This window comes from Meriones unguiculatus, chromosome 7 (assembly GCF_030254825.1).
Source record: "Meriones unguiculatus strain TT.TT164.6M chromosome 7, Bangor_MerUng_6.1, whole genome shotgun sequence".
Taxonomy (NCBI): Eukaryota; Metazoa; Chordata; class Mammalia; order Rodentia; family Muridae; genus Meriones; species Meriones unguiculatus.
The window spans coordinates 47,190,744-47,208,426 of record NC_083355.1 but is presented as its reverse complement, the minus strand read 5'-3'; the positions used below and the strand labels follow the sequence as shown (position 1 = coordinate 47,208,426).

The following is a 17,683-nucleotide window of genomic DNA, read 5'->3' as shown; positions in this document are numbered from 1 at the left end:
TGGACAGTTGATTCTGCCTTGGAGGCTGGCGAGATGGCTCAATGGTTAAGAACAGGAGCTGCTCTTGCAAAGGACCTGAGATCGGTTTCCAGAACCCACACCATACAGATCACAACTGCCTGTAACTCCAACTTCAGGGGGGACTGATGTCCTCCTCTCCTGCCTCCCTTGGGCACAGCACTCACATTTTTACACAAAAATATCCAGGCAGAAAATAAATCTTAAAAAATTAATTCTTGGGCTCAGCAGTTAAGAGCTCTGGCTGCTCTTCCAGAGGTCCTGAGTTCAATTCCCAGAAACCACATGGTGGCCACAACCATCTGTACTGGGGTCTGAGGCCCTCTTCTGATATGAAAGCATGCATTCAGAAAGAGCACTCACTTACATAAAGCAAACACATCTGAAAAGAAAAAAGGAATTCTCCTACCCGAGTGCTAACTCTGTTCATCCTCCTTGTCTTCTAATACCGGACAAGCTCTGGTGTGTGCGGGACAGTGCAGCCGGGGAGAGATGACTAATTCTAGAATTACGGGAGTGGTCCCATCCCTGTGAGCACGTGGTTGTTACAGAGGGCAGCCTGTAGAGCTTCTGCTCTTCCCTCCCGCCTTCCTCTGTCTCTTCCTCCCCTTCCACCATGGGAGGAAGGCCATTCTGGAGAGATGGCTCCACGGTGGTTAGGAACACTTACCACTCTTCCAGAGGACCCAAATGATGCCTCACAGCCACCTGTAACTCCAGCCCTAAGAATTTAATACCTTGTACACACATGTGCACACATGTATGCATGAACACACACATGCACGCAGACATACATAGAGAGAGACACACACATGCACTCACACTCACGCACATTCACACACACAGAGATCTAAAGCAAGCACAAATAACTGTTCTGTACAGGTTTGGAAAAAGAAACTATTTGATGATTTAAGCCATGTAAGGGTCTGGGAAGTTCAGTCCTTAACTTCTGCCTTCTGAACTCCCAGCCCCGTGGTTACCTGGCAGAGACTGCCTTCCTTCAGACAAGAGTCCCCAGGGCACCTCTCATGTCCTTGTTCCCAGGGTGTAGGTGAAGGGGTTCAACATGGGGCTGAGACCTTGGTGTGCACTGCAGCCACTGTGTAGAGATGGGAGCCATGGGTGAGAAATGCCTTGCGATTCCCTGCTGCACCTGGGATCCTCAACGCTGCTGTGAAGACGCGGGCGTAGGAGACCAAGATGCCCCCGAAGGGCATGATGGCAGGCAGTGCACTCCCAGTGCACACCATGGCGTACCAAGAGAAGTATCTGAACAGGCCAGTGTTAGCAGTGGGGGATCTGGCTGTGGGCACAGACAGAGATGCGAGTCAGCAGGATCATGTGGGTCAGGGCACTCGAAAAGGCCGAGGCCCGGACGCAGTGACCAGGAGGTCACAGAGCCAGGGTAGGATGGACATAGCATAATGTAGAGGGTGACAGATGGCCACATAGTGGTCATAGGTCATGATGGTCAGCAGGGAGCTGTCGATGCCAGCAAACGAGATGAAGGAGAAAATCTGTGTGAAGCAAGAGATGCCTTTGTGTCCTGACATACGTTTGCCCAGCATCTTGGGGATGGTGATGGAGGTGAGGCAGATGTCCACAAAAAGGCCAGGTTGGCCAGAAAGAAGGACCTGGGGGTGTGGAGCCTGTAATCCGTGGCGGCGGCCATGGTAATGAGCAGGCTCCCTAGAACTGTGTGTAGGCACACGCTCAGGGAGATGGAGAAGAGCAGCCACTGCCCAGCGTCTGTGACAGGCCCTTACAGCGGGAGCTCGGGGACCCTGCTGAGGCTAGCACCTTCTGTGGCAGTCCTAGAATAACAGAAAGAAGCAGGATCTATCTATGGTGCTGACTGAATTCCACTTGGCACGCTCCTTGTGCCCACCCTGTCCCTGGATTGTAACCCTGTCCTTTGCTCAGACACACAGCAGGCCTCAAGACTGTCCCCTGCGGGAGGATTTGCCTCCCTGGGCGCCTCACCTGTTGATTCTCTGTCGGGGCTCCATCCCTGAGCCTCACCCCCAGCCCTCACTGGGGCATTCTAGGCAGGGCTCCACCTGTGCATTAGAGAATCCCATAGTGCTGGGGGGGGGCCCTGACCCAGAGGCAGAGCACTCACTAGCATGCCTAAGGCTAGGAAAGAGGAAAGGTAAAAACAATGCTGTGTGGCCGTGGGTATGGTATATCTCTTTGAGATAGCATGTTTATCAGATTTCCAAGACTTTTACAAAATACTTGAGCCAGTCAAGGCATGCACAGCAGGAAAGGTTTGTCTTGGCTTACAGTTTCAGGGGCTTCAGTTCCTACCTTGTGCTTGGGGCAGTGTGAGATAGTGTGGGGGGGGCAGAGAAAGAGAGAGAATGAAGAGGCGAGTATCCATAATGACTTTTTTCACTAGGCCCTGCCCCCTAAATGTGCCACTATTTCCCCGTAGTTACACAGTCATTTGTTTGTTTATTTATTTGAGACGTGGTCTTATTAGGTAGTCCAGGCTGCCAGCCCTTGAACTCACAGAGCTGGTATCATAGGCATTCGCCACCATGCCCGGCTTCAGTCTTTTTGTCACTATGTGTGTACATGTAAGCGCAGAGCCTTACAAGTCCAGAAGAAGGCACTGGGTCCCCTACAGCTAAAGTGGTTGTGAGTCACCCAACGTGGGGGCTGGGAACCGAACTGGCTTTCTGTAGGAGCAGCACAAGTACCGGCTGAGCCGTTCTCCAGCCCGGTGCCCAGTCTCTAATATATGGGCCTCTGCAGGGGGCTCTAGGCCCAAGGTGTAAAGGACAGTGATGTCATTTCCTTTTATGCTGCCTTTCCCTTCTGTCTTTTGCCTTGTCTTTTTGAGACTCCTGTAGCCCAGGTGGGACTTGTGCTCAAAGGTACCAAAGCTGACCTTGAACTCCTGATTCTCCTGCCTCCTCCTCCCAGTGCTTGGGATGACTGGTGTGCATTCCGTGTCCTGCTGCTCATTTCTGCATGTGTGATAGAAGTAGGTCTTCTTAAAGGAGGAGGGAACCCAGGCTGGTAAGGTGGCTCACCTGAGTTCAAGCCCAGTTCTCACATGGTGGAGGGAGAGAACAGAGTCTAACAAGCTTTTCTCTGACCTCCATACCTACACAGACTCACAGACAGAGACAGACAGACAGATGAACACACACACACAGAAACATTGAGAGAGAGACAGTCAGATGCAGAGAGGGAGGGAGAAAGAGAGCAAGAGCGAGCTCTGTAGATAGGGCAGGCAGAGGCCCACCCGCAGCCTTAGCTTTTCCTGAACTATTGTCTCTTCCTTAGTTTGGATAATGAATACAATTTGTCATCCAGACATTTTTTTCTTTTTCTTTTTCGTTTCTTTTTCTCTTTCTTTCTTTCTTTCTTTCTTTTTTTAATTTTGAGACAAGGTTTCTATGTAGCTCGGAACTCACTGTGTAGACCAGACTGGCCTCGAACTCACAGAGATCTGCCTGCCTTTGCCTCCCAAGTGCTGGGATTAAAGGTGTGTGCCATTAAGCCTGGCCAACCTAGAGTTATTCATGCTTTTTGGATGCCTGAAAATTAAACACTCTCTCTGTCTCTGTCTGTCTCTCTCTCACACACACACATACACACTCACACACTGTCTCTCACACACACAGTATTCCTACTCTTAAGCCCTGTCTGGGTTGGTTAGCACATTTCAGACCCTAATATCATTCTCTGCTCAAGGCCACTGCCCCTTTGAGCTGTCAGTCAAGGACAACTTTTCTTAGGAGTGCTGATCCTTGCTGGGCTGGCTCAGGTCCCCAGGCTTTGTCAAACCAGTGTGTGGCCTCATTCTGGGTCCCCTGGCTTTGGTCCAGCCCCACTGAAGTTACTGCTGCCCAGGCAGGACATGGGGTGGCCAGTGGCCAGACTGTGGCTGCCCAAGTGTCCTGACCACTTACCTCTTTCCTCCTCCTCTCCCTTCTTATTCTTTCTTCATCTTCTTCCTCCTCTTTTTCCTCCTAACCTTCCTCTTTCATCCCTTCCTTCCTTCCTTCCTTTCGCTTTTTCTTTCTTTTCTTTTCTTTTCTTTTTCTTTCTTTTTTTTTTTTTTTTGAGACAGGGTCTCTCTGTGTAGCCTTGGATGTCCTGGACTCACTCTGTAGACCAGGCTGGCCTTAACCACACAGCAATCTGCCTGGCTCTGTCTCCCAGAGTGATGGGATTACAGGTGTGTTCCACTAAGCTCGGCTCTTTTTATTTTTTTTTTAATAAAATGATTTTATTATTATTTGTGGTGCTGGAGATAAACACGGGACTCTGCATGCTTGTGCTCTTCTTCGTGCCACACCCTCAGCCTTTGGTTGGGGACAGGGTTTCACTCTTCGCCTCAGCACCCTCCTGCCCTGGCCTCCTGAGTGCCGGGATGACAGGTATGATCACCACCTCCCGCCTCCCTCCCCAGCTGATTCTCAGTTTGTCTCTCATTGACTCTCAACCTTGCCCGCTCTCTGGTTTCCCTGGTACCAGGCTTGGTCTAGATCACTCTCTACGATGGCACCTGCTCAGGAGAGAGCACCTGCCTGATCTCTGTATAAAGCTTTACACTGGCTTTCTGCGGGCCTGCTTGCCGCTAGTGTTCATAAGGAGCACACGTAAAAAATGGACAGACCCCTTCATCATAGGTAGCACTCCAGGTGAGGTCTCCTATCTCCATCTCTGCACCGAGGGGACTGAGGAAATTATCAATGGCCAGCACCTCACGGTTTGTCTTGTTCAAAGCTCTTAATACCATACTTCACGGTGAGCACGGTGGGCCACTTGTCACCCCAACACTCAGGAGGCTGAAGCAGGAGGAGTACAAGTTCCAGATTAGCCTGGGCCACGTAGGATACTGCAACCACTCAGCTGAACTGCTCGCTTTGTTGTGTCTTTTTTAAAGCCATGACTTAAGTCCGGCCCAGGAAAGCAAAGTCACAGTGGGCTAGGCAACCTCCACAGCCAGCGGCCTGCTTTCTTTCTCCTCCCCTTCCCAGCTCATCCATCATGATGAGCATCGAGTCACTCCCTCCGACCTTGGATGCCTGGTGGGAGGTGTTCCACCTCTTCTTGGGGAAGGTCCTGGACAGTGTGTGTGCTGTGGATGTAGCTCCTTGTCCTACAAGGGACTGCGCAACACCTTGGTGTCCTCATGTCCTGGCTTGTTCTCCTGGGCCTTGTTAGGATGCCGGTTAATTGTTCTGTGTTCTGTCCCTATCAGGCCAGCTTCTCAGGGGCTGAGGTCACTGTAATTTCTGCCCTAGCTTTCCCTCCACACCTGTGGTGCCAGTGTCTCTAGGATTCTTTGGGGGACTCCCTGAAGAGCATGGCTTAATGGATTTCTCTTGACACTGTTAGACCCACCAAATCCTAGGATAGGTTTGTGGCTTCCTGCTGCTGGGAGTAATAGCCCCTCCATGTTTATTACTTGTTATCTTTTTGGGGGGTGAGGGACACAAAGTCTGTAACAGGCACGATTTCTGTTTTGTTTCTACAAGTACATCCATGCAACATTCTTACATTAGTTTCCTGAACTAATGCACCATTCCTCTTAGCCTGGTCCCATTCTTTCAGGAGTGGCTTCCCGACTCACTTCCAAAGCAGCAGAGGTTAGCTCTGCTGAGGGGTGCACCCCGACCTCAGGTGGGGTCATTTTCCCACTGACCTCACTAGTTTTGTCTAAAACCACTAGTTTTGTCTCCCATTCCCTTGTAAACCATGCTTTCTGAGCCCCCTTTACAAATGGGGTCCTCTGGCTGGCCTTCCTCTGCTCCTCCTGCAGGAGCTCCGGAAGCTAAGGTTTACCCCAAGCCCCTCTGCAAGACTCAATGCTGCCTGCCCGGGGTGGCTGTGGGCTGTAAAGTGTGGATGTTTGCTGTCACCTCATGTTCTTACCCCTCAGTTTCTCAAGCACAGGATTTGGGACTGAGCTTTCTCTGCCGTCCCAGCACCACCCAGGAGGGACTGGGTGTCAAGGGCTGGCAGGGGAAGGCCTGTTGCTGTTTTGGACAAACCAGCCTTTGGGGAGGGTGCGGGAGGCTTCAGCCATGTCCTGCTAATGGACCACAGAGCTTTGGGTTGGATGTGCTTTGACTTGTGTGTCCTGCTCAAAATCACAGTGAACCTTAACCCTGTGTGAACTGGTGGGAGCTGATGCGGTGAGGGGTACCTCAAGAATGTCTAGCATGCATGAGGTGCTGGGTTCTAGCCCCAGTGTCAGAGAGGGGAGGTAAGGGAAGGAGGGAGAATGGAGGGGGTGGAGGAACAGCTCAGTGGCTTTGGGGGTCCAGAGTTCAGTTCCCAGCTCCCAGTTCACACTGCCTGTAACCCCAGCTCCTGCTCTAGGCTCTGAGCGCATTCCACACACACGCACAAGCCCATCCATACAGACACTTACAAAAAATAAAACAACTCTTTGTTTGTGTTTCGAGGCAGGGTTTCTCTGTGTAGCCCTCCACCAGACTGGTTTCAAAACCAGAGGTCTTCGGAGATCCGTCTGCCTCTGTTTCCAGAGTGCTGGGCTTAGAGAATTGAGCCAACTGCCCAGCACAACTCTCTTTAAAAGAAAAAAAGAAAGAGGTTACACCAGCCAGGCGGTGCACACCGGTCCACACAGCCCTGGGAGCCGGAAGTCCGCCCCCAAACCGTGGAGACAACAATCGGACAGACTCTAAAGCGCGTGCTGGGGGCCTGACCTTCCAGCACCTTCAAGAATGTTCGTTTTGCTGCGTGCTTTGGTGTCGTGAAACAACGAACTGCTTGGCTTTAAACCTTTCCCTCTGGGTGTCCCGCGTTTTGGGGGGCTCTACAGGACCTTCCGGCATCACCCACTCTGGGTCTGAACCGCAGCGCGGGACTGTGTGGCTAGGAGGAGGCGCAGCGCCTTCTAGCGACCCCAATGAGAAGCACAGCACAGGGGCTTCAACCTCCAAGCTGCCTCTCCCCTCGGTCAGGGCTCCCTCTTCTTTTTCCATCCCTGTTCTCCCTCCCCCCTCTCCCCCCCCCTCTTCATTCCCTCCCTCTAACCTTCTCCCTTCCTCAGGGCCCCCTTTATCTTTCCTATCTCCATCTTTCCTCCTCTCTCCTCTTTTCCCTGCTTCTCTCTTCCCCCCTCCCCCTCTTCTGTGCAGCGATGAACCCAGGATCCATAACGTGCCAGGCAAACACTCTTCCCCTGAACCACATACCCAACTATAATTGTTTACAAATTAATCGTGGGTCAGGGCAGATGTGGAGTGTGTGCATGTCATAGTGTAGACCCTCCCACCCCCACTTTTTGAGACAGGATCTCACTATGTAGTTCTGGCTGGCCTGACTATTCCCCTGCCTCAGCCTCTTTGATTGTGAGATGGCAGGTCTGCCACTATGACAGGGCCGCTTGATTATACTTTGGGTTTTGCTACGTAGGGTTTGGCTACGTAGCTTGGGCTGGCTTAGAACTCTCCATACCCTACCTCAAGCCTCTTCAATACCCCTACCTCAAGCCTCTTCAATATTCCTACGTCAGGCCTCTTCAGTATTGGGAAGACTGGTCTGATCCATCACTGCCAGCTTCAGTGTCTGCAGTTAATGTTTTGTTTCTCTGCCTGGTTGGGTCCATCTAGTTGCTTAGTTTGCTTTCTATTGCTGTGATGAAACAACATGGGCCGAAAGAGTTTACTTGGTTTACATATCCTGAATCACAATCCATTTAGGGAAGCCACGGCAGGAACAGGGCAGGAGCCTGGAGGCAGCAGCTGATGCACAGGCCGTGGGGGGTGCTGCTTACTTGCTCCCATGGCTTGCTCAGCCTGCCTTCTTCTTACAGCACCTCTGACCACCAGCCCAGGATTGGCATGGTCCTCCCACATCAATCCTCAATCAAGAACATGCCCACAGGCTTGCCTACAGGCTCATCTTATGGAGGCATTTTTTTCAGTTGTGGTTCCCTCTTCTCAGATGACCCTAGCTTGTGTCAACTTAACAAAAACTTACCAGGGCACCGTGTGTCTTGTGTCTGCTCATTTGAAGACTTCCTCCACTTTCTTTGATCTTTCGTGACACTGAGTATCTAAGGACATTGGGCAGACATTGGGCAGCTTGCTGCCAAGGCTGACTAGATTTTGGTTTCTGGGATCAGCAAGGTGGAAAGAAAAGCACTGCTTACTGCCAGTTGTCCGACTACACAAAGACCGAGTGCATAAGCAGAAAGTATGCAACCTAAACACCAACCTGTTTAAACTTTGGCTGTAAGATTTGCTAATGCATACCATCACTCCACCACTGAAGACCAAAACACTGACATTTTCTAGGCATGGTGATGCAGACACATTTTCCAGTCACGTTGGAAGATGAGGCAGAAGAATTACAGAACAGAGTGAATTCAAGGGTAGGCCCTGTCGGGTCTGTGCCCTCTCCCTCCCTGCACATGTAAAAGGGAATCTAGACATCGCTCAGAGGTGGAGCCCCTGCCTAGAATGGTCCAGTGAGAGGCTGGGGGGGGGGGTGGCTCAGAGGTGGCGCCTTGGAGGAGGGGCCTTGCAAATCTTGTCAATTTGAGGAGTTTCCTTAGACTTGTAACTTTTGTTTACTTCCTCTGGTGTGTACATTCATCCTTCCCCCAGGAGATGTTCCAATTTGGAGGAAATCACCAGACAGTGTCTCCCAGACTGTGCAGACTCTTCAGTCATAGGGTGAGGATAAGTTGGTCATAGGGAGCTGCCTCTGTTCATGTTCTGTTGCTATAATACAACGCCACAGACTGAGAGGTTATAAGGAAAAGGCTTATTTTCATTTGTGGTTCTGTGACTACAAGGCTAAGGACTGTGTCTGTCAATGGCTCTTTGTAGCCAAACAGTCTCATGTGGCCCGGGTTGGCTTTAAACATGTGTCCCTGAAAGTGGCCTTAAGCTGCTTTTGTTGTTGTTTTTTAATTTATTATTATTTTTTGTTTGTTTTTTGAGACAGGGATTCTCTGTGTAGCCCTGGCTGTCTTGGGACTCACTCTGTAGACCATGCTGGCCTTGAACTCACAAAGATCTGCCTCTGCCTCCCAAATGCTGAGATCCACTGCCAGGCCTCCTTCAACTGCTTTTTAATATGTATTTATCATTTTTAAATTTTCCATGTGTCATGTGCATGTATGTATGCATATTATTGTGTGTGTTCTCATGTGGAAGTCTCAGGCTGAACTCAGGAATCCTCTTCCACTCTTCTACCTTATTCTTTGAGGAAGAGTCCCTCGGTAAAACTCAGAGATCACCGATGTGGCTAATCTAGCTAACCATCCTGCCAGTGGGCATTTGTGTGTCTCTGGGAAGCTGAACTTATGATTGTCAGGCTTGTGTGGCAAGCACTGAAGGGCTGTAGCTATGCCTGAAGACTGACCATGAAATACTGGTCCTCCTGCCTCCGCCATGCCCAGCCTAGAAAACCTACCCTCTTATTTAAATAATCTACAGAACATTTATTTATATGTCTCTCTGTGTACATACCATATGTGTATGGCCTCAAGGAGGCCAGAGAGGCATTGGATCCTCTGGAGCAGATGTTACAAGAAGTTGTGAGCTGGGAGCCATGGGTGCTGGGAACCAAACACAGGTCCTCTAGAAGAGCAGCAAGTGCTCTGAGCAGTCAAGCCATCTGCCCTTCCCCTAATTTTTTTCTTTTGAGGCAAGGCCTTGCTGTGCACCCCATGCTGTCTGAAAACTGGAGGTAGCCTTCCTCCCCCCGCCTCCCTTGTGCTAGTGTGGTAGTAACAAGCATGTACCCCAAGCTGGGGTACAACTTCGACTTTTCTTCAAAGTCACCCTGAAGGGAGAAGTGCATCTTGAAGGAGGCAGCTGGCCAGTTGCGGTGAACCTTGCACAGTCTAGCCATAAAGGAGGCTCCTGGGAAAATCAGCAGCAAGGACATCATCGCTTTGCCCTAAAATCAGCCCTGCCCATGACCTTGACCAAAGCCATTCGAACTTCTCTGCTCCTCAAACTCTAGATGAACGGGTTGAGGGCTGGTGATGAAGGTTGTCCTGTTGTGGGCTGTGGTAGCTGCCTGGGACCACGTACATGAATATGGCTGCCTCATAAAAGAGACCCACTATGGCCACGTGTGAGGAGCAGTGGTGAAAGCCTTGTGTCTAGCTTTGGCTGAATGCATGCACAGCACAGCCCACAGAACATGCCATAGGAGGTGAAGATGAGAGACGGGCAGAAGTAAGATCAGCACTCCAGAGCTAGATAGCACCAACTCATAGGCTGCTGTGTCTGCACACTTCAGCTTGAGGATTGCTGGCAGCTCACAGAGGAAGTGGCCCAACAGGGCACAATAGGGGAACTGCAGGGTGATGGAGGTACGGGTGGAGGCCACCAGGACACTTCCACCATCACCAGACACGCCTGGCCTCTCATGAGAGCACCTGGTAATGCAGCAGATGGCACATGGCCACGTAGTGGTCATAAGACATGTGGGACAGAAGGACACCCCACAGACACCCATGAACACGAGGAAGAACATCTGGGTAGCACACCCCCACCCTGAAGGTTATGGCATTCTCTCCCTGCAGGAAGTCAGCCGCCATCTTGGGAATGTGACCAGTGGGAAGCCCACATCTGGAACAGAGAGCTGGATGAGCAGGAAGTACATAGGTGCAGAGCCTGGAGTCTGTGGCAATCAGGAAAATCAGGATTGTGTTACCTAGCAGGCCTGTGGCGAACATAGTGGCCACGAGGAAGAAGAGGGACGCCTTTCCTTCATGCTGTTGAGTGGTTTACTCTCTGTCGGTGCTCTATCTGGGGTGAAGAGACATCTGTTCACGCTCCCCAAGAAAAGTTCCATAACACATGCCTTCACTCACTTGCTCCCTTGGTAACAGTTATTTGTCATCTTAGAATGTCTTAGTCACTAAATGAGGCAAGGAGAGGGGCCAGGGGCAGGACAGATGGTCCACTTGTCAACAGTACTGGATGTTTTTGCCAAAGATTAGAATTGGGTTCCCATCAGCCACATGGCTTAAACTGCACGTAAGTCCAGCTACAGGGGACCCAATGCCCTCTTCTAGCTTCCATGGGCACTGCACACAGGTGCACACACCCACATTTAGATACATCCACAGAAATAAAAATAAATCTAAAACATAAACAGAAAGCTGGGGGTGGGGCTAGAGAGATGGCTCAAAGGTTAAGAGCACTGGCTGTTTTCCCAGAGTTCAGTTCCCAGCAACCACATGGTGGCCACAACCATCTATAATGAGATCTGGTGCCCTCTTCTGGCCTGCAGGTCTACATACAGACACATTATATACATAATAAATAAGTAAATCTTAAAAAAGAAAGAAAGCTGGGGGTAAAAAAAAAAGGCAAAAAGATGATTCCAGAAGTTTCAAAGCTCTTTGGGTAGATAAGAACAAGGAGGCAAGAAATTAAAACAAAACACAACATCTTCTTATAAAAATCAATGTAACAAAAGAGAATAGCCCTTTTGTAAAGCCCTCGTGCAGCAGAGGGAAGTGGCTCGTGGACTGTAAGAGCTTTTGCCAGCATTTGCCCAACAGTGTTTCTATCTTGAATATATGAAAAACTCAAAACAAACAATAAAAACAAACCAAGTCAACCAAGGAAACAAGGCTTCCAGTCTACACAGGACGAGGGGTGACTGGATGGTCCTCAAAGGACAGACAAAAGACCAATAAATTCTTGAAAGCAACGTTCAGCCTTTTCAACCTCTAGGAAAACCCAAATCAAAAAGTTCCCGGAGAAGTTGGGTGTGGAGCCACAAGCTTTATGCCCTGTGGCAGTTTCCTCTGAGAGCTGAGCCTACTGGCCCCCAGGGGCACCCCTTACCTAAGTGCAGGAAGTAAACAACTCAGAGGCTTCGGAAAGTCCCCCAAACTGACCAGATCACTGGGCTCTTCCTTCTTTCAAGTGTGGGTAAGGTACTAGGCCTGTTGAGGGAGACACAAAGCAGCCAGCCTGGAAGAGGCTCAAACCAGCTGAGGTACCTGGAAAGGGCTCTAACCGCTGAGCTGCCTGCGGGTGGTCAGTGAGCTCTCGGTTCTCATTTTGTAAGCTGTCACTGTGCTTTGGTATTACAGCTGTCTTGGAGTCATTTCTGCTCCTGGAAGTAACCCCTCATCCATACCCCTGTATGTAACCCCAATAAAATTCACGTCCACCAAGTTGCACTTTGGTGGGACTCTGTAATCCACTGTCGGTTTCCTGTCTGCAGTGAGTAGACATTGTTCATGTTCCCAAAAATCATGTCACATTGTAAGACCTGGGGTCTCACAGCTCAGGAGTTCAATCGCGCCCTTCCCAGAAACTCCCCCAGACCAAGACTCGTTGCAAAAGCAAGAGGTTTATTAACCATTGTACAACGGAGTCACCCCTGCTGGTCAGCAAAGAGTGGCACTGGGAGACAAAGGCCTTTAGGTTTTTAAAAGAAAAATTGCGGGAAATTTGAAGTTTTAGTTTTGGCAATTTAGGATTGGGTGAGGAAGCTATAAAGTAAGATAATTGGTTAGTCTTAGGTGCTCAAGCTTGGCCAGTCCTGCCAAGTGTGGATGCAGCTGCAATTTAAGGTGGGGGTGGTTAGCTCATCCTTGAAGATTAGGGCTACGGGCTCTTGGCTGGAGGTCAAAAGCTACTCAGAAGAAGTCTAGGTTCGTTGCTAAGAAACGCTATCTCAAGGACAAGGGTCTGGTCCTTCTTTTGCTGAGTGAAGGTCATTGCTTGCTTGCCCTTTTTTTATATCTGTCCTCACAGATAGGGTCACATTCCTTCACTCTCTGGAAAGGTACTAAGAGGCTTTAGCTTAACCTGGACCTAAAACTCAAAACTATAGGCTTTAGAAGACATATAGGTTACAAAGTTAGTCTAACCCTTTCAACATAATGCTTGGCATCCTGGCAGGAGGCTGAGGCAGGATTAGGAGTTCAAAGACAGCCTGGTCTAGGTGAGATCCTGACTCCAAACCAAACCAAAAAGTACACAGAGACTCTGCCTCTCCCCAGGGACAGTGACTGTCACCATGAAAATAGCAGATGCTGGTGAGGACGTGGGGATCTTACACACTGTGGACCAGCGCAGCAGCCACGGGAGACAGCCTGGGGGTCTCTGAAAAAACTGGAACTAGACTTACTTTGTGATTCAGCTGTGCCCCTTAGAATATACACAAAGGAACCAGGAGTGGCATGGCTTGGCGGCCAGCTGCGCAGCTGTCTCTAGAACTTCCTCAGATAAGGAGTAGAGCCAACGGAGGATCCAGCAGCCCAGAAGACGGTAAATAGCTAAAGAAAACAGAATCAGTGCATGTAAGACACATCTGCCCCGCTGAGGTCACTGGTCATCAGGCATACAAGCCTGCTGAGGACATAAAGAGCCTTCAAAGATGTTTTTAAACTCCTGGAGTTGGATGGGGGAGGGGGCAGGGCATGGTGCTGTGGTTCCCAGGGAGGGCCGGCCCTGGCTTTGCCTGGCCTGGCAGGCAGGTCAGTGCGGAAATGCTTCCGGGAGGAAAACCAGTTCGCATGGTTTCTCCTTGTGAACACTCAGAGCACAGCTGCCTCGGAACAGGTGCTAGGTCTCTGTCCCCACATCACAGGACACCACCTCTGGGCACATTCTTATCTGCAGAGAAGCCAGAGACTCAAAGACTGAGGGCTCCATCCCAGAGCTCTCCTTTAGCCCAGTCAGCTGTCAAATGCAAGTTCCCAAGACAGCCAGTTCAGCTCTCATCCCAAGGGCACTTCCACTGTTAATCTTTAGTACTTGAGCCTACCCCACCCTCTTCAACTGTCAATCACAAGTACCTGAAAGAACAGGCCTGACCCCGCACCCCCACCCCAAAAGCCACCAGTCCCAGGAACTAGGCCATAGGTCACCAATTCCAAAGAGAAGACAATGGAGACCCCTACCCAATAGCCTGGAGAAAACCCAGTAATGTTTAACCATTACCCCTAGCAACGGCTAATCAGTGAATACCTGGAATTTACCTAGGTGTTCTTTACCATAGGATGAGTAAAATAATTTCAGTTTGGCTTGGCCCTCCAGGAAAACAATTTTCTCCAGACAATTGCTGTCAATCAATCATAAAACTGCCTGGCTGGAATTTCCCAAACCTTGCTGTAACCCTAAATATAAACCCTCCTCCCGCTGAGCTTGGGGCTCTGCTCTCAACTGCTGCATTGATGAGGTTGTGGGAACTAGCTAGAGCTTGTAATAAAAAGACCCTACTATGTTTGCTTGGGAATCAGCTCCTTGGTGTTCTTTGGGGTCCCCAAGACTTGGGCATAACATCTCCAAGACTGCCATTTTACAGCCAACCACCAGAACCAGTGTCTTCCTTGTTCTCTGGCTGGCCCTGCTGGCCCCAGGGCTCACACAACTCTGTGGTTTCTGTCCGTCTACAGCAGCAGCTGCAGAGCTCCTGGAAGTCACAGCATACAGCTCGCACAAAGTAGGTCAAGGGAAGTCTTTATAGACAGTTCCAGGCTAAGAAGGTGGGGGTTCTAAGCCCTGGACGAAGAAGAAATTCCAGTTTCCATGGTGTGTATGCTTTTGGGAGAAAGCTATGGACCAGGGACTTGGGATAAAACCAACCCAAGACATCACAAGAGACTTTGGAAGGCCAGCATGTGCTGTGGGGAGACAGGAAGGAGGGCCAGCCCATCCCTGTGGGTTGCTGGGCCAAGATGAAGAGAGTGGCCCTGGGCTTCAGCGGTGCTAGGCCATCTTACTTAGCTTTGCTATCTGGGCCAGTTTATGCAACCCCTTCCTGAGGTTCTGTTTCCCCGAATTTAGATTGTTAGTATTTAGATAAAAATGCCATGCACACAACCAATCTTAAATCCAAAGAGGTTTCTTGGATGGAGATAAAGAGAGAGGGAGAGAGAGACATGGTGGGGGAGGGGGTGCCCTGATAGAGAGAGAGGAAAGCAAGAGAAAGGAAGTGCAAAAGAGCAAGAGAGTAAGAGAGCAAGAGGAGGGGGGAGTGGCCGACAGGTCACTATGTTCCTGGCCCAGATGATGTCATAGGACATAGGTACTGACATAGGATGTTGTCAGGACCCTGAAGGTCCCTAAGGGAAGGCCAGCTGAATTGCCTGCACAACATAACACAGATGACAGCAAAAGCCCCTTCCCCACAGAAGCTGAGGATCGGTAACTACCCCCCCCTTCCGCCCCCCGTGTCTTGCTGTGTGGTCTGGTTAACCTTGACTCACAGTCTCATTCCTCAGCCTCCCAGGAAGCTGGGATTGATTGCAGGTGTGAACCACTATACTTGGTGAAGGAGCTTACATTCTTGAATTAAGTTCTCAAGTATTATTTACATAGTTAAAGAAATGTAAACATTCAAATAGTTGGCAGGATATGGCTCAGTGGATATGCTTGCTTAGCATGCTGCAAGCCTTGATCACACTCCCGGCCCATAAAAACAGTAATTCCCATATCCTACAGCAAGCTACTGTCATAGGGACCTTGGAGGTTTTGATTGGGACATTTCTGAACCTTGGCACCACTGACTTTTTATGGTGGATAAGGGCTGACAAGATGGCTCAGTGGGTAAAAGCGCTCACAGCCAAGCCTGACCTGAGTTTGAGCCTGGGGATGAAGTCACGCCTGCTTCCCAGGTCAGCCCTTGCTGTCCTGTTCCAGTCATGGCCCCTGTAGAGTCTGTTTAAGCATCTTTCCTGGTGAGTGAGATGGCTTGGCAAGGAAAGGCAATCCTCAGGAGGAAGGGGAGAACAGACTCCCAAAGGTTCTTCTCTGGCTCCATACATGCTTTGACTATAAGTAAAAAAAAAAATGTAAGAAAAATAAAAATCATTTCTGTTCCAGGGCGGAAACTGCCTCCCACCCACGGATGTATAAGCCTCGTGTCCCACACCCACCTCTGCCCCACAGGACTCACCTGGGTCTGTCCTGGCTCCTCCCTGCTGATGGACACAGTCATGAGCAGCCATTAAGGCTGTCCTGAGAAGGGAGCGTGCAGGCTGCCTCTGGTTTACCTGCGATCGTTAAGACCCTTGGGAACAGGAGGTGAGCTCGGGACTGCTGGCTTCGGGATGTGGGGTCACTGCCATGAAGAACACCTGCAACGTCTCTGTGACGCAGCAGTTATAGACCCTGAAACATTTACTCTGACATTTCCCTCCCTTCCTGTCGTCTCCCGGAGTGTTATCTAGGATAATGAGTTATCTAGGAAAGTGCACCTCACCAGGCTCTGGAATCTCTTCTGGGGTGCTTTTATAATAGGATTAAAAAAAAAGAAGAAGAAGAAGATTTTATTGTCAATTACATGTACAGGGGTGTGTGTGTTGCCTTTGGAGGCCAGGAGAGGGCATGGATCCCCTGGAGTGGGAATTACAGGTGGTTGTGAGCTGTCTTGATGCGGGTGCTGGGAACTGAACTCAGATCTTCTGCAATGAGCAGCACACGCTCTGAACCTCTGAGTCTCCTCTCCTGCCCTGTGATATCACCTCTGTGTGTCAAAGGTTGCCACGAGCAGTTCAGCATGCTTGAGGAAATTCATGCTTTTACAGGTCAAATCCATCTTCCACAGTTAGGCCGGATGGGTGGAGGGCCTGGGACGGCTCTTTCTTTTTACAACTTTCTTGTCTGATGTGTGTGTGGAGGTCAGAGGGCAACTCTGTGGAGCTGGTTCTGCCCTCCCCCCTCTATATGGGTCTGTGGATCCCACCCAAGTCCTTGGTTTTACTGGGAAAGCCCTTTCATTCCCTCTACACCCGCCCCCATCCCCAGGAATCATTTCCTTGGTCCAAATGGAGTGCTTGGTTCCTCAGGATGAAGAGTCCCTGCCTCGGCCAGCCCAGGGCCTTGCACACCGGGAGGTGCTGTCAGCAAACCACAGCCCCGGCCTCTCTGGACTTTTCTTGTGCCTCCTTTCTCTCACACATAACGGAGTGTAGGAGTGTGCCACAGCCCACAGGTCAGAGGACAACTGCTGGAGCCAGCTCTCTCTCCACCACGCGGATCCGGGGCCCAGTCTCGGCCACAGGCTTGGGCTGCCAAGCGCCTTCGCCCACCGAGCCATCTTGTTGGCTTTCTTTTCTTTTCTTTTTTACATTTTGAAACAGGATCTCAGTAACTTTCCCAGGCTATCCTGGAACTCACTCCTACCCGGGGAAGTTCACAGTTCTCCTGCCTCAGCCTTTTAGAAGCTGGGATGACAGCCTGCAACACCAGACATGGACGTCATGGGCTTCTTGGCTTGACTTTAAAAATCTTTCCTTTTACTGTTCCTCTCTTGCTGTTGTGTTTAAGTCTGATGCTGAGAACAGGAGTGAGAAGAGGCGTCAGGCATGGTTGGCTCTGTGCCAGCAGAACCTTCTTTACACCCTCCATCCCTGACAGCACCGGGCATGGGAGACTCTACACTGGTGGAAATGGTTCCCATTTTTGTTTTTTGAGACAGTCTCCTGTACTCAGGCTGGCCTTGAACCTACCTCTATGTAGCTAAGGTTGACTTTGAAGTCCTGATCCCCTGCCTCCAGGGCTGGGAACAAGCATGCATTTATCTGGCTGATGTGGTGCTGGGGAACCCAGAGCTTATAGAGGATAGGTGAGCACTCTTCCCACTGAGCCACAAGCACTGAACCCACTGAGCACAAGCACTCTACCCACTGAGCACAAGCACTCTACTCACTGAGTACAGCACTCTACTAACT

At 50.3% G+C, this 17,683-nt stretch overlaps 2 pseudogenes; both read right to left on the bottom strand.

Annotated features, from left to right (window-relative positions):
* Positions 1-994: 994 nt before the first annotated feature.
* On the bottom strand, positions 995-9,915 carry LOC110558743 (olfactory receptor 1361-like; annotated as a pseudogene).
* LOC110558744 (olfactory receptor 2Z1-like) lies at positions 9,915-15,948 on the bottom strand (annotated as a pseudogene).
* Between the last annotated feature and the right edge of the window lie 1,735 nt (positions 15,949-17,683).